Source organism: Triticum aestivum, chromosome 7D (genome assembly GCF_018294505.1).
Source record: "Triticum aestivum cultivar Chinese Spring chromosome 7D, IWGSC CS RefSeq v2.1, whole genome shotgun sequence".
Taxonomy (NCBI): Eukaryota; Viridiplantae; Streptophyta; class Magnoliopsida; order Poales; family Poaceae; genus Triticum; species Triticum aestivum.
This window is the reverse complement of record NC_057814.1, coordinates 377,384,692-377,391,057: the sequence shown is the minus strand read 5'-3', so window position 1 is coordinate 377,391,057 and position 6,366 is coordinate 377,384,692. Positions and strand designations below refer to the sequence as shown.

Sequence of the window (6,366 nt, the reverse complement as noted above, 5' to 3'; positions counted from 1 at the left end):
TCAATTGTCAAGGTCGAAGATTTGCCCAAGATTTATTGTGACCAGCCATATAGGATTAGGTTGGTTAACACCCTTGTAGTGATAGAACTCGTAGGTTGTAGACGCAAAACCTTTTTGTGTGAGTATTTGTCTGCATATATTTCTTTTGGCTTTTTCCTATGCAGACATACTAAAACCCAATTTGCCAAAATGAGTTGCTTTTGAGTTTTAATAGGATATCTTCATGGCTATCTTAGTGTTATCTTTTGTTTATCTTTTGGGGTACCTCCACCTTCTGTAGGTTTATTTTTACTCCTCTTATACTCTTTCCCTCATCTCTATAAACCCTGGATGTCACCTTGAGATGAATGAAGTATCAACAACCCACTTGGAGATCTATTATGAGAGTGAACCCTATGAAAAATCTCTTTTAAGAGGGGTAGTTGATCGTGGATTGTGGTGAGATTGAAGATTTGAAGACCTTCATTCGCAAAGAAGACAAGTATTTGAAGACCTTCACCGCACCTACCGTAATGTTCAACCTGAAGGAAGGATCAATGAGTCCAGTCGCACCAAGGCTTGACCTAAATAAGAAGGGAAAGATAGAAGAATATTAACCACTTAGAGACGTTATCAGATTACCATCGCCAAGACCGAAGGAATGCTTCCAAGCCTTGAGAAAGCTGGAGACAGTATCAACAATTGAATTATCTCCAATCAAGACCCCGAAGTTGCTTGCCATCAAGATCAGAATCAAACGTGATTCCATAAGTTTCTGAGAAGAACTATGTCGAAGGCTAAGCTAACCCAAACCCACTCTCTTTAGCCAGCCTGAATCTCGGGGACGAGATTCCTTTTAAGGTGGGTAGACTTGTAACATCCTGGCAACAAAGCTTAAATTGGGCTTTTATAATTTGGAGGATTTAATTTGATCTAGTGCGAACTTAAATTAAATTTGAGTTTTGTTCTTTTCTTTAACTGGATTTTATTTTGTCCTCGGCATATTTAAATATGCGAGTCTGTACTTTCTTGGATTTATCAGTTCATTTGATATGTGTTCGATCTTTTAATTCTTAAATAATTTTTTTCTCTTTGTCAAACTATGTGATGAATTCCTAACCAATACATCTCCTCTCCTCCGTGTGAGCAGCTCACCTGTTTTTTTTCTTTCCCAACCGCATGGGCCTAGCCCATTTGTTGTTTTTCTCTTTGTCTCTCTTATTTTTATTTCCCCTCACTTCTTCCTCATGGGCTGGCCAAACTTGCCCATCTCTCCCAACTACGAACCCCTCTCCTCCTCCTAAGTGTACGTTCACAACTCACAGAAGAGGAAACCTCAACAGCCACCTCCGTGCACACACAGGAAACCTCTACACCTTCCTTTAATTCCTCCTCCCTTCCTATTCCTCTCCGCTGGTCATCTCCCCAAAGAACGCCTGGTCTCCTTTCCTTCCTTTGTAGGCTCGCACCTACAGGAAGATAAACGTACACGAAGAGAAACTGCCTCCTGCCCTCCATAATTCCCATAAGTGTCCACCGTTTCCAAAACTGAAGATACAGGGACCTGCGCCTCAATCTCCTCCCTCGTTTCCCTTAGCCCTCTGCCATCTCTCTTCTCCATCCTCCCACAGAACTCCTCCCAAAGAAACAGTGTTCCATGGACGTCGGTCCTTGATTCTGATGAAGGAGACCATCCTAGTCTATGCCCTTGCGCCAAAAGGTTCTCTTTCATGCGTTGAATCCATTCAGGGAAGAAAGAACGCGATCCGTTGACCACACACGCAGAATTTCGCATGTCCGTCTACACTGTTCGTCGAGTTCTTCGCGCCGTTCTGTCAAACCGGTGAGCCTCTATCAAATTTCTTTTGCACGCATACTCATCATCATCTACTCTATTTCGTAGACATCGTCATTCGACTCATCTATGTCGTTGCTTGCGCCGAGGCATGAACGGATTCTATCGACATGTCCGCGTACTTTTTAGTTTCTCGGATGATCTTGTGTTCAACATATGATTTGTTTCTCATGCCCATAGTAACCCCATGGTGGAGTTAGATTGCTAGTTTCATCATTAGGAGTTTAGTATAAATTTTTGTTATAGTCGTTATTGCCCAAGATTGAATGGGGTTTTGTTCATCGGTTAGATTTTGTATTAATATGTTATTGTTCATATGTTCGCGATATGCCTAGGAGTGTATCCTATTGGTCTGATAATTTTTGCGTGTGACAAATAACTTGTTAGATTTATTTGTTAATCGATTATAATTTTTGTTGACGCAAGTTGATAATCATTTTTTATATTGTTATTGTCTTGGGTTAGACATGTCTATAAATTTTAATATAGTTTTGTATGGTTTCATGTACATATTGCATGTCTAATCGTAGTAGTGTGTTATGCTTTTGTTTCATATTAGTCCTTGTGATTTGTTATCATGTGTAGTAGTCGATCGTTGAACTTTTGTGTTGATTTGATATTTTTATATGGCCATGACATGCCTAGGAGTCACTCCTAATCATTCCATAATTACATGAGTTAGGTGTGATTGTCTAGATTTATCCTAAGGATTTCTTTTAATCATTTCTTATAGTTTTGTATGGTGTTGCATGTTGTTATTTTTTTCTTTATAGCTCATGTAGTCCTCTTTTGTGCACATGTACAAAATTTGGTGAATGATTGCCAAGCTTATAATGTCGTAGAGTTATTCTAAGCTTTGCTCTCTTTATCGAGTCATGGCATATTTCATGTTTTGACTAGTTCCTTTTGTTTAGCATGAATATATCTTAGATATGTTTTACATATTCATGTTTATCCATGATGCATGTGTGTTTATTTATATTAGTTTATTACCATGCCGTGTTAACAATTGCTTACAGTAGAATGCATGTTTGGTTGTATGCGTACCATGCACTATATCATTTCTAGTTTGCATTGTATGACTACACATATGGTTAGCCTTGATTTACATTATAGTAGTTTGTTGATCTTGTACATTCTTTTATTAAGCAACTTCTTACTTGATCAATACTATGCCATGTTGTTGGGATTGTATAAATGGATTTCATAACATGTGTGTAACGACCAGTGTGTTGTATCTTCCTCATATGCTTAGTGTGCATAGTTTGATCTGTTATGTAAGCATGAAGTGGTAATCTTATTGCTAGTGGTTACTTGAGTATTAGTTGTTCTTTAGTAGTAAGTCCATATTCTAGGTTAGTATCTTATCATGATCACTCGTATGTGTCATGCTTGTGTTATTTTTTTAGACATCTAATGAATCTATACTCACATGTATTGTGTGAGATGTGTGTTATTATTAGGTTATTTAATTAGTTTCTACCTTAATTAGTATTGGTTTGTCTTCTTTTATAGAAATGCTTGCTAATAGTTTTTATGATTTATGTTTAGTCTTTGATTGCTGTTAACCATTATAAGTATTTGGATTCATCCAAATATTTATTCTTGGTTGATTGTTACTCTTAATCATATCATGCCTAGGATAGTTGTTCATCCATTTGTTCCATATGTTGTATAGTTCCTTGTTAATTATTTGGCAAATGAATTGGTTTGATATAATGTACTTGATCCTATTTTCTTTAATAATGATTTAGTTCTAGACCTAGATAGATTCAATTCATTTTATTGAATTATGTCTGATTGCTTAACTACTATAGTGTAATGTTAATTTGGTTATCGTATACAATACTTGCTTTGAATTATCATATAGTTGATGTGTATGCTGGATGCTATTGACCATTATAAAATATTTAGATTCTATCTAGATATTTATTTGTGGTTAACTATTACCTTCATCATGTGTTCTCATCATGTCATGTTATGATTGAGTAGTTGAAATGCATAGTTTGGATTGTTCCATGTGTGTTGATGCCATTTGGTTTGTTATGTAACAGTTTCCATATAGTAAGCTCAGATGTGTAGTGGGCATTGCTAATGATTAGTACCATACTTCGTATTAGAACGTTAGTCTTGTTGACAAGCTTTGCCTAGTCATCTTCAACCTAAACCCTGCCTATCCGTCGAATCCTCTCTACTTACCTTCCAATCGTGCTATCTCCTTTTGGAATCTCCATCTTAATCAATATCTTGTTATCCATCCACTCTTAATTTGTTTCAGATGTTATTTGGATTTACTGTTGTTTTGGTATTTATTGTTTGTCTTTTACTATCGTTATGACGAGTAGGGAACGATAACGATCTTGGACATGGACAGAATCAGGTTACTGAAGAAGGAGTCGACAACGAAGGCATGCCTCCTTCTTTGATCATACTTATCCTATGGTTTACAAATTGCATTGAGTTTTATTGTTACTATGTGCATGCTATTTTAATTCTCGTAGCTAGCGTGTCGATTGACACATTACCTTGATCCGCTTGTCGCCTATTCACTTGACACCTGAGTAGAATTATAGTATTCTTGTAGAGTAGAAATGCTTAGCCATGCTTATTACCCTATAGGTGCTTTGTTGAATGACCTCTGAGTCATTGACAGTTGAAACTTACCGCTGAGCTAGGCTAGTTGGCCCTTATTGATATCCTCTACTCTCTTCTACTCAGGGTAAAACTTACCATCTGAATACTGGTGCGGGCGACAGCTGAATCAAGGATTGAAGGAGCGATTGGCTGCCCTTCACGAGTTGAAGGGAGCAATCAGTCGTCCGTGCCGCATGAGTCCTAATAAGTCTTGGATTTGAAGATTGCGATAACAGTACAGCCACATGCTATATGGGCACTGGCTTGGTTAATTAATTAGTTCACTCTTATTGTCGTCATCGCCGTACCGCAGATGGGATAGCTGCCTTGCGAGGAGTATCCTCGGCACAAAAGGGGGGACCGGACTGTGAACTGCGGTTGCTTCCGTGTTGAAACCTAGTGGGCTTGGCACAGTAAGTTTGGTCTAATGAAAGGCCTCGTCACAATCTCCCTGCCGGTATACCAAATGGTGTACTACGGCAGCGGCCGCTGCTGGCAACAAGTCGGGATTGTGTTGTGTGGGTAAAGTGTACAACCTTTGTAGAGTGTAAAACTATTCGAATAGCCGTGTCCACGGTCATGGACGACACATGAATCTTTCTTGACGTACAGGACCTGTCTTGATTATTCCCTCTTTGCCCCTATTCTTGAAACCTATGAAGAGTGTGAGTTGATCGAGGATCCTCACTTTGATGAAAGTTATTCTGGAGTTAAAACATGTTTACATCAAAGACTACTTCTATCCAACTGCTATTTTTTTCAAACAAAATTAGCTTTTATGCAAATGAGCCATACAGCCTTCCTTTGAAGCCACATGTAGCTATTAGGACCCTCTCCGAGGGAGGCATGTTGAGTGCGTAATGTACTCATGACAATAATTTTGTTGACAACGGAGTTTCATGAAGATGAATGTGATGCTACAACTACTATGGCGATCCTTAGGAGTGAGGTCACGTGGACTACATCGACTGCCTATGGCTGAGATGGAGTCGCTACGCATTGTACTTTCCGCTGTTTTCTGATTGTAAGAAATGTCATGGGACATTTCACTAGGTATGTCTTGTGACAAATATACTAATAATGCTTCTACGTATTCTGCAATGATACCATTTCACTGTGTTGTCTGCAATGATCCTGGGGTTGACAATTAAACACAGAAGTATCTGGAAGATAATTCCGGGTTCTCACATGTTTGTGCCAAAAACATGCGCCCCTCCTATGTACATTTTGCCTTTATTTCTTCTTAATGAATAGGCTTGTAATTGCTCGAAGAAAAGCAAGTCCGTCAAACTCTTTCTTTAATGAAAAAGCAACATAATTTTTCTGACATGTCGCTATACAAGAAGAGTTGAATAAACCAACCATGTTTACAAAGCCGTGGAAAAGTCTGCAAACATTCTCTTTTGAACACAAAGGTGGTGCAAAGTCTGCAAACATTCTCTCGTGAACAAAGTGAAGCACTCATATACGCAGCAAAGCGGCACTACTCCTGTAAACCATCTTAGAGGCGAGAGCAAGGAAAGAGCCTTTGCGATTTGTATTTGTCCAATAGATTACATGTGCATATGCTTCTCACATGCCGGGAAAGTGAAATGCAGCTTCTACACGATATGGAACATTTGGAAGGAGCACAAGAGGCATATCTTCACTGGCAGGCGACTCACGTATGTCGAGACGACCTCCTATGCTTTCAAGGACATTAGGTCGGGGGCTAGGGCTTTCATGAAACTTATGCGTGGGTTCAGTATGAGGGTGAGTAATCCTCTTTTGTTTACACGGTTTCCACATGTGTCAAAAACATACGTCCCTCTGTACATTTCACCTCTATTTCTTCTTAATGAATGTACAAACCCAACACCTGGTTTAACTGGTTGGAGGAGTGGATGTATAAATCCAAC

General features: G+C 38.8%; 1 long non-coding RNA gene across 1 annotated transcript; it reads left to right on the top strand.

Annotated features, from left to right (window-relative positions):
• The first annotated feature begins 1,305 nt into the window (after nt 1-1,305).
• Nucleotides 1,306-5,569, top strand: LOC123167356 (uncharacterized). Its single transcript, XR_006483906.1, has 2 exons — nt 1,306-1,822; nt 4,180-5,569. It is a non-coding gene; the product is annotated as an uncharacterized lncRNA (long non-coding RNA).
• The last annotated feature ends 797 nt before the right edge of the window (nt 5,570-6,366 follow it).